This window comes from Struthio camelus, chromosome Z (assembly GCF_040807025.1).
Source record: "Struthio camelus isolate bStrCam1 chromosome Z, bStrCam1.hap1, whole genome shotgun sequence".
In the NCBI taxonomy this organism is placed as follows: domain Eukaryota; kingdom Metazoa; phylum Chordata; class Aves; order Struthioniformes; family Struthionidae; genus Struthio; species Struthio camelus.
Window position 1 is genome coordinate 62,307,267 of NC_090982.1, and position 18,623 is coordinate 62,325,889.

The 18,623-nt window shown below is 42.4% G+C and overlaps 1 protein-coding gene across 9 annotated transcripts in view; it reads left to right on the forward strand.

The window, feature by feature from the left end:
- LOC104152944 (ras GTPase-activating-like protein IQGAP2) overlaps positions 1-18,623 on the forward strand; it is a 132,533-nt gene that overhangs the window by 35,749 nt on the left and 78,161 nt on the right. Inside the window, exon 1 of one of the 9 annotated variants that reach the window (XM_068927686.1) lies at positions 16,570-16,809. The exons of the other annotated variants lie outside the window; for them this stretch is intronic. The gene's annotated coding sequence lies outside the window, so the exon portion shown is untranslated. Of the gene's footprint in view, positions 1-16,569; positions 16,810-18,623 lie in introns of those variants that run through there. 9 annotated transcript variants of the gene reach the window in all.

An 18,623-nucleotide genomic window follows, 5' to 3' on the forward strand; every position in this document is an offset into this window, starting at 1 on the left:
TGACCAGGGAGGCTTTGGCTCGGTCGCCCTGTACGCAGGGCGAGCGGAGGCTGGGGGAGCGCTCTGCGTGGGGCTGTGGCCAATGTGACCCGACGGCTCAGCCGTGCGCTCCCTCGGCATGGCCTTGGGTCGGGGGGTTGGTTCATTAAAGACCTTTACCAAATTAAAGGTTGTGCAGTCCTCTCCTTGTTCTGCACCCTGTTTCAGCCGAACCACCGGCCAGCCCAGGGGGCCTTGGTGTGAAGCGGCATGATGTGGTGTGCTGCTCGTGGCAGGGGTGTTGGCAGGGTTGGGGCTGTAACCGCAGCATCTCGGAGCGGGCGGAGGAAGCTGCCACCGGGCTCCTCCTGCTACAGAGGAAGACCATCTGCTATTTTCAAGATGGGCTGAGCAAGCATGTAGGGCTGGGGACGTGGGTTCGCTAGCTGAACGAGGTGTCCAAACATTTAACATGAGGCATTTGTTTTTTAGAAGCCACTATTGAAATAAACATGTCTAGTGTAAAAATGACTGTTGCCTTGAACTAGTGAATCCTTTCACGTGGCTCCCTACTCATAAAACCTCTCTCTGGAGAGCGTTAGATCACACAAGTAATATGAAAACTGCTTTCTTTAGAAGTACAGCTTTGGTAATGTCTGATAAAGCACTTCTAAAATAACAGTTGTTAGAGCTTTTGCACAATACTGCTTTCATCCAAGTCTGACATTTAAACGTTGGGATACTATTGAGTCAGTGTTGCAGAATGTTTTTGTGATGACCATATTACTCTGAGGAGTCTGGCCAAGGAGCCAAGCTGTTGAACAACCTCAGGCATTTTTTTCTCCTGCTGCATCATCTGTTGGAAAGTTTTTCTCAAGGCATGTATTCAGAAATTGTGATGAAGCACCCTGACATAATATGTTCTAGAAAGTGGTTAAAAGAGTTTAAGTGCAATCCTGACTTGAACAGAGGTCATGTATTAAAAGTCAAAAGTGCTTGAGCTGATGATAAAAAATGAGCCTTTGTTGTAATTCACTGCTGTCAGCCGGGCTGGCTTACAGCGCTGTGAGCGGGCTGCACTTGAGGTTTTAGAGGTAAGACTACAGTTTATTAAATTATTCTGATGTAAACCTTTCAAAAACGATTAAAAATTCTTTGCAGGAGCTTTTTTTTTAGCAGATGCAAATAATCAGGTGAAAAGAAAAGATCTTGTCTTGAATCCTGCGGTGAATTTTCAAGACTGGATATTGGAAGAAGTGTTTTGAATTATAAACTTGGCATACCTGAGGAGGCGGCAAACATGGAAACCTGCCACTTTTCTGAGTGAAACCGTGTGAGAAACATTCAGTAGGTGCTTTGCGATGAATTTGATCTGTTCTGCCTTTCTGGGAGAATGCTGGGATACACGAGAGGCACGAGAGGTTTTGTTCTGTTTGACTCGTTCACATATTCAACAGGACTGACCGTTTTCTGTGAAGTGGATGGTAGAAAAACACACACCCAAGCCGGTGAGGATCTCATTAATGTATTTTTCTAAAACTTTCAAAATGCAATTTTTTAGGCTGTCTGCTTAGCTGTTCACCTCTGTGCCTGCCCGGTCCCTGAAACAGGCAGCAGCTCTATTCCCCCAGCGTGGAGGCATTCCTGCTGGTGAAGCTTTACCCTTGATGCTGTATATTGGAGGGACTAAAATGCTTTTAAGGGTACAGGCCTGGTGTTGGCTGTTGAAGCTTTTCATGAGCTGTTTTCTGCCATTTCTTTCCCTCTACCCCCAATAGGTCTCAACGATTAGAAAAACTCTTCACTAATACAGTATTACAGCTGAACCTATAAATCTACGGATCAGGAAAGCCAGAGAGTCAGATTTTGACATACTCCTTGAATGCTTAAAGCTGCTTTTTTATATGTAGCTACGTTGACTGGAGTCTGCCTTTGTCATGAATTTTTTAAGTACTTGAGAAACTGCTGTGTTCCAGATACCCTGTCTGGCGGTGGTGTGTGCGCAACACTGAACTTCAGCTGACCTATCTGAATAGATTAGGGAGAATACAGCAAATATCCTGTCTCAGTATCTGTAAAAGATGCTTCACAGCAAGTATGGAGCCGCTGTAATGCACATGATGGCTTTCTGCTACGCAGGAGGAGAATGAAAACTTTTGAACGCTGTTTGTCCAGTGCAGATGGCTTACTGCTATCATTTTATGAATCAAAGCATAAAATTTGGAGGAGGAAACAGCAATGCTTAGACTTGATCTGGGTCTGTAAAAATGTTCAGGTGTTCCCTCTGCTGGTATCACACCCAAAGATTGTGGCAGCAGTGACGGAGGGAAGAGAAAGATGAACGGCTCTGTCCTGGATGTGAGGTTTGTTCGGGTGGGGGGCACCAGCGTGTTTGCCACATCAGTGGGCTCTGAGCTTTGGTGACAGCGCATGATGTTAGTGAGTCAGGTTACAGTTTGTTAGCCACTACTGGGAAAATCTGTTCCTGATTTTAAAGAATTTTTGCCTTGTCCATCTGCTGTAGGATCAGAGCATGCCTCTGGAAAATCAGTTGGCAAAGTTGTGAATGGTCTCTATGGCAGAAATTAGACAGGGGTGATGTCAGTCAAACTAAAGTGTGAGCCTGAAGGAGAGGAAACAAATGAAGCGCAGAGGCAAACATGTGGCCTGAGGACAGAAACTCAAGGGTGCATATGTGTAGGGTAGGTACGTGTAGGTAACATAGGTAACCTATGTTGAGAGCAAAGGAAGGGCTCCAGCAAGACTCTCCCAAGGGAGACCCATCCCAATGGGAACTGCGGTCAAGCAGCTCATGAAGCCAGAAATGCAGGTGAGGAGGGGCTGGACACTTGAGAATGGCTTTTTGGATGCGAGGAGAAGCTGCTTTAGAGGGTGAAAATGGAGATTATATACCTTTCCTTAAAAAGGGGGGTGGGGAGCTTGGCAGGAGGCACACAGGAGTGCAGGGCTCTGCTGTTGAGAGGCAGTGGGCAGAAAGGTTTGGTGTTGAGTGATGAGACCTGACATCCACCTGGTCTAGCTAGTGTGGCCATGAGAGGAATTGGTGACAGACGCAGACAACCATGTGGTGAACAGGGAGATGGCAGGCTGGAGGAGGACTCCCAAACGGAGTATATTTGCTTGGTACTGGCCCTTCTGTGGCTCCCAGCACAGTTTTATTGGACCTGCGCCACCCCCCCCCCCACACACACAATTTAGCTGGTTGCGTGGCTGGTTGCGTGAGTATATTTCATGCAATGCTGTGTAGAGCTCATGATAAAAACAAACTCTCTGGGATTTTGGAAATTCCCAGCTGGTGTGGATCTAAATCACTCCTCCCCCAGAAGAGCCCTAATAAGTGCTCATTTCAGAGGCGTTCAGTAAGTCTGTGTTCTGCTCTGCCCCAATGCTGAGCTGTAAACGCTGTTTACTCATGCTGTAAACAATGAATTGTACCTCATGTACCATGAATTGCTAAAGCATAGTGTGTTCCTTGCTCTTTAAAAGTAGCTTAGATGTACTTGAACTATCAATGTTTATCCTAACACAGCACGAGAATAGCTATGTACTTGTTAGGGGCTTAGCCCTAAAGAAATTTTATAGGGCACAAAGTCTGCTGATCCCTTGCAGTGGGTCTCCAGCTCACTTGCATCTCTTGGGATGCAATCAAGCCTGTCAGTCACTGACCCCTAGGTATAAACTTCTTTGGATGTGCCAGATTAGTTTCTATAACCAAGATATCTGACAATTAACAAATAATTTGTTGTAGTAATTTTGACAGTTACAAGCATGATATTAATATGCTTAATGTAAAAAAAAAGTGTTTTCTGGCAGTGTTTTCTGTTTTGAAGATATGCATCATACTTACAGTCAAGAGTTGAATAGCCAAGGCACTTAGTTAAGAAAACAAACAAGATGTTTACCAAAAATAACACTTGAAAGACTGAGACTTCTGACAGCTGGAAAATCATAGTTTAAAAAGCCATCAAACCAATAAAGTGGCTTGGGTGGGACTAGGGAGAGAAGAGAAAACTTAATGAGTTGAGTGTTTTGTACTGTCATGATACAATCTGTGACCTGCGAACTGTATAAAAAGAAAACTCAACCCAACAAAAAGCTGCGTGTGATGTATTCCATAGTGAGCTGCTCAGGACCACTCACTGCCTCCTGCTTATGCTTCAGATCTGCTCCTGACTTGCTGTTTGTCATCTCTGAGAAGTGAATGTGAAACTTGTTTTCCAATTCTTGTCCTGTGCTTTCTGTCTTCTCTTATTTTGATTTTTGTATGGGAGGAAAAACTCAAGCATTTGGCTTTCTGCAGATGTCCTGAGCAAACTCAAGCAGTACTTTCAGAGCAAAACATAGGACGTCCATGCCTTCTTTCTGATTATACTTCTACTTTTCAGTGTTAAAAGTAACTGCTATAATCCATGTGAGAATCTCTTTCATGCTCTTCCGTACAACTACTTGTTTTCCTATGCTTTAATTTTTTTTAGGGACTCCTAAAGTACAAGAGCTCTGTTTCTACCTTGCCATCGAGTAACTGATGCTGAGTTTTACTTACCATTAAGTAAAGCACTGCCCCCTACTTCAAAGGCTTTTCCTAGCTGCTATCTTTCCTTTTTGCCCCCATAAATGGGTATTCTTGATCTGAAGTAAGCTTGAAATCCTTGACTATTTGAGTAGTCTTACCAATATTTAAAAAGATGATAGCCAGTGGGAAGCATGGAAATTGAGGTGCGATCAGGAAAGTATCCTGTTAAGAAGTATACTTCATCACTGGGGGAAAAAAGTGGCTTGTGGGGGTGAGATTTTGTATTTTTCAACAGATTATCTTCCCAAACCTGATATCTTTCTAGTTTTGGAGGAAAAAACAAACAAAAACTTAGAGGTGTTTGTAATTCTTGTTCTGTCTCCTCATCTTTTGTTTAAAAAAGGGGAGGTCTTTTTTTAGCTCTGCTTCTACTATTTTCTGGTAGTCAAATCCAGTTCTTCCTCACTGTTTTCCTTTGTTGTGCTTTTGGGAGGGTTGAGACCTGTTCGTCTGCGTATAACTGACAGTGAGTCTCCAGATTCTACTGCTATTCCCTGTGTTGTCCCAAGCTGGTATGGTTTGGGGCCTTTTTCTATTCTGCATCTGAGCAGCCAAAATGAACAGAATAAATACAGTCTCCCTAGTTTTATATAGATAGTAAATGATAACTAAAATACTGTAGCAGCCTGTCTGCCTGCTCAGAAAGCTGGTAATGTTTTAAAATTGTTACTTTCGTATTTTTTTTGTAGTAACAAGAAACAGTAACTATATATTTTAGCGTTCTTAAATTCTGGGGAAGTTTGTTCCCCAGGTCAAACTACTTGTTTGCAAGGGATGGAGATTTGCCAATATGAGGTACTTGAAAGGAATCATTGTGCAATATTTGTCCGTTTAAGCCATCCTGTCCCATAACTTCAAGCTATCAGATAGAGTACAGCTTTTTACATGAGAGCAAGCATAATGACATAAAACGCCGATTTGCATCTGTTGAGTCTCACTGCTCAGCTTTATGTTCGGTGTGGATTTTAATAGATGCAAAATTTATCAAAATAAGTGATCCAGGCATTCAGTTTATCGCTCTCATGGCCTTACACCTTGGTGTGGGCTTTTTGCATGAATTTTCTTTTTTCATGCAAATTCCTTCTGGTAGAGACTAAGCCTTTCTGTGCTGAATAGCTTTCCTTCCCTTTCAGAGCTGTACTTCTGCAGTTATGATGTAACCTGGGAGAGACTTTCTCCTCCTGGCTCCCTGATTGAAACTGTGCACCACTGGGTCTCGAGGAATTAGCTGGTTGCTATGGCATTGCTGTAGCTCGTGGGCTATGCTCGCTGACTGACACTGTTTATCCCTGCAAGAAAAGGGACTAGATTTGGCATAAGTACAGCTGTTCGTTATTTTGTGCGCAGCAGATACCATTGCTGTTGTGGCAGCAGTATGTTCTGGCAAGCAAAACTTTTTTATTAAATTGAAGATGTAGGCCATATGTAGGCCTCTGTATAACAGAGATGCTTGTTAGGGTAACTTCTGTTTGTGCAGTTCCCGTTTCGCCCATTCCTGTTGCAGGCAGCCTTGTGTGAAGAGGGATGAGAAATCTGTTGTTAGTTACCTGGAATTTATTTTTAGCTAGGAAGTTGTCCTAGAATGCAAATTCAGAGTCAAATTACAACTGCTCTTTGCTCTCTTTGTTACTTCAGTGCTCCTTTGTATGCCATGTGGATTATTATGTGACAACTTTTGGTCCTACTGTGGAGGGTAGAAGGGAAGTTTTATCGATGATTCATTCTTCTAGTTTCTATACTTTAAGTTAGAAACACCAGACGTTTTTGGTTCAGCTCATGTTCTCCTCTGATCCTTAAAGGGCAATTTGATGGCAGCCAGATGTTAGTCATTGTTAATCTTCATCCCACAAGTTCCAGACATTAAAACAATGTTTGCCTTTTATCCTTGAATTTGGAGGCTATTGCAGTTCACTTGGTATTTCTGTTTAGTATTTGAGGTAGGAATGGCAAACAGTGTAGCACAATCAGCATGCTGGACAGCAAGATAAATACGGTGCTGGTATGACTTCCATTACATTCAGAAATCAAATTGATGTTTAATGGTTGATTTCTAGGTTATGGTCCCATCTGATTCTTCGCATCAGTGTACATATGCTCGTGTGCACATACTTGTCACTGCCCTACTAATAGGACATGGTCACAATTAACTTCAGAAGGAAGTATCTAAATCACAGTGGGTGTAGCCTAACTGTTCTTACTCATGAATGTTAACTCAAATAATTGTTAGTGGGGAAACTTTCTGGTATGTTGGAGATCAGTACTTTAAATGACAGTAGTGGATCAAAGGCTGGTTACAGTATGTGGAAGAGCAATCATGAAACTATGAAAATAGTTCTGCTGTGCCCTAGGGTTCCTCCCTTGGTACTGATCACTTATCTGAGGTTATTGCTGCTTCCATCAGGGAACTTCTGGAGATTTGCAGGTATCTCAGTGATTGTAGTAGCCTGTTTTGGATCAAAAGGGGTTAAGCTTAGTTGCTTTAGTTTGGTAAGTAGCCACACTTGGTTGGAGAAAGTTGCCAAGCTCCTTTCACTCCAAGATTTATTTCTGCTAATGAAATGGATATATTAGAGAAGCCATCTAGGCGAGCACTACAGAGCATATGAAAATTCATGGAGAAGAGGATGTTTTGGGGGCTCTGGTAGGTAGCCAAAAAACCTTTTTTTCCTCTTCAGTCTTAGAAATGATTTCAAAATTCAAGCTTTGGTTCTTGGAAAACAAATTCTTGTTGTTTTAAAATGCTTCTAATCTAAAATACAATCAAATACCCAAAGTTACAAGAACATTTTAAATACGATAGGTTTATAATATATTTCTCTTTTTATATCTGTCTGGTATAACTGTCCTGGGCAATGTGCTGTAGGTGACCTTGATAGAGCAGGAGAGTTGGACTAGGTGATCTCCAGAGGTCCTGTCCAACCATAACCTTTCAGTGATGTTCTGGGATTGTGCTAAGCCATTTTATAGGAAAAATGGCATTTGTTAGCGTTCTCGTCATTTGAAGGGGTAGTGGTAGGGACACGGAGCCTTTTTGCACTTATGTTCCCACTGTTAAAGATGCATGGGATTACAAAACTCTAACCTCAAACTTGATGTTTCCATGTGGTCAACTGTATGCTGGCTATTAGTATCTTCTCTACAATGCTTAGGGTTGTAGAGGAGATGCTAATAGCCAGCATACGTAGAAAAAGTAGTAAAGTCAAATTACATGGCTGACTTAAGAAATTGTCTCCTAATGGAATATGCTGACCTCTTCAAGGAAGAACAAGCACGTGAATCTCTTCTAACTCTAAAATGTTGAGGTAACTCTGTCCTGTAATCAGGCAACAACCTTTTTGTTCCCCATGGAGCTTGACGAGTTTTCATGTGTTGCACTAAAAGGATTGAGCAGCAGCTGAGCAGAGCAACTCGACTGTACTAGGAAAATTAGATTATTCCCTCTTAGTCTTTTGTACATTCCACATAAACGTGCAGAAAAATGTCTAGACATATATATTAAAAAAAGCGTTGACTGAATTTCAGCCTGAAGGGGTTCTGAAAGTGCTGTGTTTCAGTGTCATTGGAAACAAATGAGTAACTCTGAGACCACAGTCCTTGGGTCTGCTGCTTCTCTTCTGTACCATCTGTATACACCTGTGCGTTCTCATATAGTGCAATTGCTGGAAATAATGACTGCACTCTCTAAAACAGCTGTTTGAATAGTGTCCAATACTGTTTGTGCAGAAGTCTGAATTACTGTACCTGAAACTGTGGGCTAATACTACTCGGAGCTGAGGCTATAGCTTCAGACCTGTTGCATTTCTTCAGGCTCTGGTTACACCCATGTTATCTGTAGACCCTATGAGTTAATCCTCTGAAGTAAACAGCTAATAGAGATGACCTGCTTAAAAAATTACTCTTTGTTTAATCCTGAGAAATTGAGATTCAAAGGGTTTTGAGGATTAATTAGTAAAATGTATTTGCGAGTCTGTGGTGACTGTGCTGAGGAAAAAAGCATAGAGCTATGGGATCTCTTGTCCAACCTGGGTAACTGTCACTCAAACTTATGCTCTCTAGTGTGTTTCTGATACTCAGGACTGAAATAGTTTCTCATAACGAAATTTTGAGATTAACACAAACCTTTCCTGTTCAGAAGACATCCTTAAAGACTATTCCAGTCCTCTAAACTGTTTGCTTTGAGTCTCCTGACAGTGTGCCTTTTTGTGATGGCAGGAGGAAATTGTGTTGCATTGCACACTTGACAAAGCAAATACAATTAGCGCTCACCTTCAGATCCTGAAAGCCTCACACTCTTAATCATAAGAAGCCCCTTTACTAAGAGTGGTGAAAGAATTCAGAGGAATGTGAAATTAAGTTACTTGTTCACATGAATATGTAGATAAAAACCTGGTCCTAAAAGTAATAATTTTGGATGTAGTCAGACAAAGTATTTTTCTGCTAAGTGTTTGTAGAAGATTAATCAAAAAGGGGAGTTGATCTAGCTAGTCCAGTGGTTTCTGACTGGAGAGCTAACCTCTGAGCATAAGTGTAAACAGTACGTACAAACTTGTGCACCATTTTATTCTGGCTGACAAAAACCAAAATGATATTGCAAAAGAGCTTCTCTACATCTCCTGTTTATAGTTAGAGGTAGAGCAACTTCCTCTTTTGGGTTTTAACTTTAGCATAGGTATGACAGTGATAGATAGAGATCCGCCTAACCCCAAAAGGCACTTGTTACTGCTGCTTCCCCAACCAGCAGGCAACCTGTGCGGAAGTCGCTCTTTAGTCAGAGACCTGATCTACTTAATACTACCACGATTGCACTAAGGAGACAGCAACTCCTCTGCTCGTCTGCTGCCCAAGGCTCTGCTGCAGCAGAGGGGTGAGGTTTGGGGGCATAACACCGGCTTTGCCCCTACTTCTTCCCCTTTCTTGGGCCGTTCAGGGGTCCTTGTGCATGTATCTAAATCCGGATGTAACACTGTCCGGGAGAAATCCAGCGGCTTGACGGCTAGAGTCCAAGGTACTTGTGTGCTGTGCTGTGTTCCAGAGCTGAAAGAACATTGAGGAGCTTTGGTCTTGTTTTGACCAGAGGTCAGAAAGATGGAGTAGCAAATGAGTTGAAGTATGGAGAGCTATATGATATTGTAAAACGGGGGCTACTCTCTTTGTGATCATTCTTCACCATGGTTGTTAACCTAGTGAAGAGCAGAACCCCATGTGAAATGCACAATTGTATGTAAATCATCAAAGTTGTGTTTATCTGTAAACAGTCATTATTACTTTTGTGACTGCATGTGGTAGCTTCTGAAGTGTCCGACTTGTTGGTGCAGTGTGAAAGGAGGTGTGTGCATTCAGTAAACCGGTCACAGCATTTCTGACGTTTTCAGGTAACCCTATTATTGGTGGGAACAGAGGGTTGAGTCTGAAGTGGGAAGACTTGCATACAGCAAAACTATACCATGTTCAGGTGTGCACCACTGCTTTAAATGAGCACTGGTAGGTCTTTCTTGGAATAGCTTTATCTCGTAAGTTTCCCAAACTTAAGCAATTAATAAATCTGTCATTTAAAGTGATTGATTCAGTGTACAATTAGCCTTCCTCGTTCATACATGTTTTAAATGGGACTTTGCATTTGTGTGAGGTCAAATGCAGCTCTGGAAAAGGAGGAGTACTTTGTAGCTTAGGTAAGATCTCATACAACAGAAAAGGAAAAGGATAACATGTGGTAATAAGTCCCATCCTTTCATGTGTGGACAATGTTCCTAGTGTCTTTGACTGCTCTAGAGAGGCATTTAATCTTCTGCCCCCATGGTACCCTGGTTCCCAAGCTGTGTCAGACTGAAACAAAGATTGGCTTTACAAACAAGATCCAATTAGTAGCTAAAGAGGAAACATTCTTCCCAGAGTGGATAACTGTCTGGATTCAGTAAAGAACTGAAAACACTTATGTGATAATTAGTAATATTTCTCAAGACATTCTGTAATGAGAAATTGTTTCCATAGTTTATGTCTCTTTGCCATCTATTTCTCAGATTGATTAATTGAAAGCATTGGACAGGGTTGAGTAGAAAAGGCTTGTTGTTAGCCCTGTGGTCTTGCCTTGCGCACAAAGTTAGTGAACTTGCTACTTAGAGCTGTGTAAACTGTCTTAGCTGGCAAATGCAGGTAAACAAACTAATATTAATAGTTAAATGTGTGCTTGCGTGTTTGGTTATGCATTTAAGACTGATGAAACAAATACAGGCAAGCATGTGATGATGTAGCTCTGGTTTTTTAAATTGTACTTTGCAATTGTGTATCTGCTTGCTTGCTCCTCTCAGATACTACTTTTCATTTAAGCTATTAATGGGATTTTATTTAATATTCTGTACTGAGCAGCAACTGAACTTGAGTGGACCCCACGGTCTGCCACAATAGATATCTTTGAATCACGCATTCTTCCCTAGTGTGGCTCCCTCCTAGTTTTGGAAAGTGACTCACAGGCTATGCCTGCCACTGTTGCCAGAAAATGATGTAATTTGGATAATGTAATAGCCCACGTACAAACCAAAGGCTATTTAGAAATTGGGCTGACAAGGACAAAAAGGAAATAGCTAAATATCAGATGCACCATTTTATCAGTAGAATTGCGTGTGCATTTATTAAATACAGTGGTAGAGCAAAAGGCATAACGAAACACTGAAGTGTTCCTTGACCACGTTTTCAGATGATCTTAAGCTGGGTAATCCCATTCTCCTTCTGTTTCTCTTGTGCCAGCTCTAGTTCATGCAGCCAAGCAGTGTGTCAGATCAGGGAACAGATCTAGCTGGTCAAGCACTAACATATGTACTGTGTGTTGTTGCATTAGTTCTCAGCTGGATCAGTTCACTGGTTCAGCTCACCGCTGAGGACAAAAGTAGAGGGGATGTGCAGGCAGGAGTGAGCAGTGGAGAATGAGATGGGAAGGGAGCGTGTTGACTTCTTTGGCCACTTGTGCATTAAAACAACCCTGAAATCAAAGCCTGTCTCGTTAGAGAAAGTGGCCAGACACAATCTCAGATGTAAATGTCTGAATATGTTGAAATGAGATGATCATATTCCCTTTCCCCTCCTACGTGTTCCAAAAAGCTGCTGTTTGCCTGTGGCCCTTGTGCTGCCTGCAGGATCCCCAGGGCAGGCTTGCCCATGGGAGAAACTCCCCTTTCCCAGCCCTCCTTTGCCCAGCTGACTCAGGGTATTCTGTAGCCCTGATGCACAGAGCCTCCTGGGCTCCTGGTCTGCTCAGCACTGGCAGGTGAAATACTGTGAAACTGCCTCGAATGAGGCTGGGACCAAAGTCTCCTCACTCCGAAATGACTCTGCCTCTTACAAAATAGCAAAGACGAGAGGATAACAGGCAAAGTTTGGGAAAATAAATGGTCTATAAATGCCATTTTTCCTTCTCCTTTTGTTCATTTCCTGTCACTGACAGATGTATGAACTTGAACGCTGCTCTGGGAAGGTATGTGGAATTTTATTTGCTACTAACCATCAAACTTTTGAATGTCTAACCCAGGTCTGGGAATACAGCACACAGTATATCCGCAGGACAAATGATGCCAGCAGCACGTCTCTTATTCCTTCATCTCTATCACTGTATTCTGCATTAAAAATTAAATATTGAATAAAAACGGGCAAGCAAACTGATCCACCTGTATTAAGCACAGTGTTAAGCAAGGTAAATCTGCATATTCAGTCTGTGCGCTTCATTTTCTGTTGTGATATAGTGCTGGCTGAGCTTGCTTATAGCAGTGTGCCTTTCTGCTCCTGCTGCTTCTGATTATTGTGACTAGAACACACAGATGTTCCTTGTAAGACTGTTAAATAGTGTTTAACTCCAATTTATCAAAACTTAAACCCTTTCTAAAAGAGGTCTTGGCTCATTGACTGTTCCTAGCCCAGGTCACATCTTGCACCTGCAGCTAAAGGAGTTAGATCAGTTGGATTTGACTGCCTTTTACTTCTGAAGAGGAATTTCCCATATTCTACTTCCTTGCACATTCATTTGACTGGAACCGTCAGAAAAGATTACCCTTCCACTAGCCAGCCACTAAAGAGCGTTGAACATAAACTGTTTTTCATCCTGATACAGATAATTGTCCTTCAGAGGTTAGAAATGCATTGTCAAAGAGAAATAAGTCCAAGAGGTGAAAACCCATAAATTGAATGTGTTAGGCATAGGGGAACAAAATACCTGAACTACTTGATTCAATTTCTGCAAAACCAAAATAGAATCTAATGCATTTCCCTCTTCCAAGTCACTTAGATTTCAAGCCCTGCCTTACACAGTCTGCACGCTACTTTAGTATTTCTAGATGTATTTGAGTGTCAGTAAGCCATAATTTATCATAAAAATGATGTATAACAAAACCATTCCTATCTAAAGCCATTGGTAAAGGTCCCACAATATTCAAGGAGAATGAAACCAGCCCTCAAGCACTGCAGTTTCAATGGGATCAGCCCTGCTGTTGCACAGTACTGCCTTCGCTTGACTTGAATAGTCCTCTCCCTAAAAACCTTGGCAATGCTAATTCATGTGTTGAACAGGGCTGAACAAATTTCACTACTATTAGATTGGAGTTTGACTCTGACAAGATCTATGGATTCCGAACTAGGTAACTGGGAAGACTGTTGGGTAGCCTTATGCGTGTGCTTGTAAGAGTACATACTTGTAATGGAAACTGGTATAATAACTTAAACTTATTTTTGAGAGTCTTGATAGAACAGCAACAGATTGAGTTGAAAATTCTGTAAAGAACTTTTCTAGCATGTAGAAATATGCAGAATGAAGGCAATGCGGATTGTTGTAAATTGGGGGAAAAGGTAGGTTAATTCTACTTTTTCCCTGATTTATAGCAATTACCATAGAAAATCAAATCACTTTCTTGGAGAAACAAGGAGAAAGACTTAAAAAAAAAAAAAAAAAAAAAAAAAATTTTAAACCAAAAAACTGCAATTCTTCACAGATTTTTTTTTTGTTCCTAAGTATAGTACTGCTATTTCATCCAGATACCTGAAATGGAATGGTAACTGGCAATATAAAGTCAAAGTTTGAATTTTGGCTGCTGTTGAATGGTGGTAAATAGCAACATAAAGGCAGTATTTGAGTTTTGCCCACCATCATTTTTTAATGAAACTCCTCAAAATACTGGCAGATGTGTGGTTACCACTAAATAGCAATATTTTGTGTTGCCCCATAAGTAAGCAAACACCTTCATTGTTGCTAAAGAAAAAATATGTATCTTAGGCATGTAAAGTTTCTGTCCAGTTAGCCTCATGAAAGTGCTGCTAACATTTGCATATAAGGAAGATCTAAATGACCATAGTACTGACATGAGATTGGGAGTTGATTTTTGCCAGTAAAGAGTGTCAACAGTGTCTTCCCTAGTGTTTTGTGATTAGTAGAATACAGATACACTGAAAATAGTCTAAAAATGCTGTATGTGCAAACTTCCTGGAAGAGTAAGAGTAGTCTGCACTTAGTGTACAGAGTCTCTCTCACTTTCCTTGACTGTATCGCTCTGTATGGTTGGTTTATTACTCTGTCCCATAGCTGGAATTATTTCGTTACCGGAGGTAGTGTACTTGCAGCGTAGCGTTGTAGTGGCGGAGAGCATCTTTTCGGAGCAGGCCAGAGTGGAGCAGAGAGGCAGTGTTTATGTAAAGCAAGCTATGTGAAAGGAGTGTCCTGTAACTCAGGAATAACATCTATATTTATAAAGGTACAATTAAATTGGGGTCTTCCTAACAAGCTGTTCATATCTTAAGACTGCATCTGCCACCAGTCGTCATGGAAAGAACAGCTTATCTTTCGTTTAACATAACTGCAAAAGAATCAATTGGTGGAAGAAAAAAAAACTTATTTCTGAAGGATAAGTGCTAACACTCTTCTCCCCTAGCCAGCCGTCGTGAACACACAAAGCACTTTTGTGCAGATATCTAGAAAAGAATAATTTCCAGCCCTTTGTCTGAGTGAGAAGGGATATCTTTGAGTTGGGACATTATGCTGTGTGTATGCTCGGCACATTCTGCTAGTTTTCAGTGGAGCTAGGAGAAATAAAGACGATGTACTTGCAGCAAGTGACTGATGGACAAAAGGCTTAAGAGTCTGGGATTTCTTTTGATACGTCTACTGCCTGTTACCATGCCTAAACATCATTTACATTTGTTGAAAAGTAACGTAAACCTAAGGTATTAGTGGAAAAATAGTAACTATTAAATACCTCATTTTCAATTTCTAGTGGCAGTCAGGTGAGTTTATTGAATTACCTGCTCAGGCAGGAGCTGTGCACATCCTATTTATCCTGTCTATTTATTTCCCATCCCTGTTTGGCTCACTGGATCGGGTGTGCACTGTGTCTTAGACTGTCATATGCTTTTTTCTACATCACCTTAACCCGTTGTGTTAGTGTGTTTGCAGAGCGTCCGTCCTGCACAGCAGCGCCGAGCGGGGGTGCGGTCTGAGGGAGGGAGTCCACTCTGTAGACCGGGGTAGGCAAAACTTGGGGTCGCCTGAGTTCTTGCGTGCCCTTTGCCCAGGCACTTGCTCTGCTTGACTGCCATGGCCCTGATACTTGTCCTGTATGTTGATATCAGTACTCCTCAAATGTGTGTGGGGGGGTGTGTGTATGTATGTATCTTCCACACCTAGATACTGGATTTTTAAGTCACCCTAAATTATTGAGTAGTGCTGTTTTTGGTTTCTTTTGTGTGAACACCTATTAGTTCCTCTCACAAGATGCCAGTTCTGACACGTCCATAATGTGTTTTTCAAACGCAGCTTTTGGCATGTTACTGCACAGTTTCAGTAGGACTTAATCTATGCCTGTCCTTTCTTAGGGGGCAACAGGGAAGGATGCAGGCAAATAACTGCCGAACACCATTTTTGAATTCCAAGGGATTTGACGCTGTAGGATGAACTTACTGCACTTCGGTGGCAAATACATTGAAACCAGCTGAATGCTTAATTACAAGTGTGAACTGCGTTGCGAAAACTTTTGTTTGTTTGAGAACTTAACGTTATGGGTGACAGTTATTTTACTTGTAGGTAAGATCTGACTCTGCAAGCGGATGTATATTCATCTTATTGACTTTGGAAGACCTCCCCTTACTGTAGTGCATTATAGAAAACACCACCGGTGCCTGCAGCTGGGGAGCGGCTGCTTCCAGAAATGTCTCCTGTTTGATGCAGATACTGGAAGAATCCAGAGCGTTAGTGTCTCTCTCCATTGTAAGAGAGCAATAATAGTAAAAGGGCAATGCTCAGTCCCTTTTTTGCAGTTGAAGCAGAGGAAACTTAGACTCTTTCTTTTTTTGCAGTCCAGTGGGAAAAAATGCCTTGCACCTCTGCGTAATGAAAATGTGCGTTTGTGGAGATGGAACTTCCCTGGGCATCCTTTTTCTTTTCATTTCACTGCAAGACCAGGTGTGTTCCTGAAATGTGATCTTCAAGTGTAAGGCTCTTATGCTCAAAATGAAGAGCAATTTAAGTGTTAAATCTGTTTTTTTAAATGTGTTTTAAACATTTTGATTTTTCCTGGGTAGGAGGAGAGGGGTATAGATGTGTTTTGTGTTGCATCCTCTTTCTGTGGAAAGCTGAAGTAAAATGTGCTGTTTAAGGATTTGGCTGTGTATCAAAGGAAGTGTGCAGAAGTTCTGGGAGACATACTTTTAAAGTCCTAGATGAAGGCAAATGTCTAACGATGAAAGTGTGTGTCAGGGTTAGAAGTGTGTATTCCTTGGCTGTAAGTTGTCTGCGGGTGTAATTGTGTGCTCTAAGGCTCGCTTTCAGGTTCTCTCCACTTTTCCCTGACAACTTCTTAAGTAATTTTAGATGTAGTATTTCAGAAAAATCTACTGTGACCACAGGTAACACTCCTCCCTTTTTCAAATACTTCTTCCCATGCTCACATCCAGATTTCAGATACTCTCATGAGCACTAGCTGGCTTGGTCTGATTGTGTGGATCTTGTGTGCTACTTGAAATTGGGCAGGTCTTCCTTCCTCCAGGGCACTGCTGCGTCTTGTTCTTGGCCCTGGCCAAGGGGCCGCCCCCCGCAGCCCCTTTCACACCTCTGGCTTCATCTTCCCTGCTGTAAATCTTGCTGTCCGGACACGTGTCCCTGCTGCGGTCACCTCTTCCTGCCCCCTGCTGCTGACAGGAACCGTGCGGCACGGTGACAGTTGCGCTGCTCTTCCTGCTGCCCGCGGCCGTTGCCTTCTCAGCACCGGCGGGTGAGTGAGGTCTCTGCGCTTTCGCTGTCACCATGGTGCTGGCTACTTCGCACGCTTGTGGGTGCATTGTTTGTATTGACTGCCTTTTTAAAATGTTCTCAGCTAAACTTTCCACGCGCTCCAGGAACGACTGCCATGGAAGCTGGTAGCTTCTCCGTGCTCCTCTTTTAAAGGAGTGCTTGCACAGGACATGTAGCAGGGTCTGCCACCTGTAGCTCCAAAATACGCAAGTCCTGCTAAAACCATACAAAAACATGCCCTGTAAACGATAGGAGAACGCAGGCATCCAGTGGTGGGGCTGTGTGCCTTCTCATTTTACCTGCAGCAGCCCCGGTCCGGCTTTGCATGCCGGAGCAGCGCAGACGTGGCGCTCGCTGTGTCGCGGGGGATAAAGTGTGGAGGCACGGAAGAGCTCTGCGGGCAGCAAACTCCTATGTCAAAATAGCAACGTAAGTCACTTAGGCCTTGGCGTGGGGCTGAGAGTTAACAAGCTGTGATGGTTTGCTGATTAGCTTGATCCAAGTACCTCCCTGCCAAGCCTATAATGACCTAGATAAATTGACTTAAACCATTTTCAAGTTCACAGGTATAGGAGGTTCTTCACTAAGTTAAACTGTGCTGCTTAGCTAACTGAGAAGCACAGACCCTGGGGTGACTTGTATTGGTTAAGGGAATCTAGGGAGCTCTCCTGTCAGGAGTTTTAATGTTTATTCTCTTGTCCTGTTAATTTTCATTTTAGTGAACACAGTTCTAAATACCTGGTGCAAGTCTCAATATGATAGTGATGCATCATTTTGATATGTGAAATCGTATGGTAGTCTCATGTGTTTCTTACGGTGCAGCAACCTTTTACTGGCAATAGTGAAGTGACATTTCCTACCTTAAAAATGAGTTTCCTAATGAAAGGGACTAATCAAGGACAATCAAGGGTTTGTTTCATTTTTGTGATTTCGAAATAAAAATTCATGTCACTACTTCCGTTTTCTAATATGGAGGTTTTTAAGTAAGTCCTGTGTCTGAAAGCGGTTGGAGATCTTGAGGGAGGTGGCGCATGTATTTCCTAATCTATCTGCAAACAGGATAGACTATATTGGTTGAAACAGTTTGCACTAGCTTTGTTTCCATTTAAATTTTTTGGTAGTTCTTGCCTTTCGGGGAAGTGACTTTTATAGAAATTGCTGTGCAAATTGTTCTCTAGGATTTGTGCACCCAGAGGTTCACAGAGGATTAGAAATTTCTGGGAACATGACTGAAGTTGATATGTCCATAAATAGTTAGAAATACTTCAGAATTTCTAAAACTTTTGTTATCAAGTCTTTCCTTCAGATTTTAAGTTTCTTTCATGCACGAGCAAGGAAACAAATGAATGCTTTGTTTGCACTTGCCAATTAGTTATTTTGTATAAAAACACTAAGGTCTTTTCAATAGCCCTTAATAGTCCAAAAGTTTTTCTTAATAGGACTTTCTATGCATATAGCATCCACAATCCTGCTGGGCGATCCTAATTATGCCAAAACTTGTGTTTGGACCAGATGACAGGTAACGGTCCTAGCGCTGGGGCTGGGGTCGTGCAGCTGCTCTGCGTAGCGTTGCTGGGTTTGGGTGTTGCTGGCTATGAGCTGCCTGCTGTTCTGCGTTGCTGGTGGTTGTTGCAGTGGTGCTGTGCAGCGGTGCTGAAGCGCTCGGGGCTGCCAGCGGTGGCGGCCGGCCCGCGGCAGCAGCTGGAGCTGCGCTGTGCCTGGCAGCTGCATCACAGAGCAGCAGTGCTGGGGTCGGCGGTGGCCGAGCGGCCACCCCTTTCCAGGTGAGTTTGC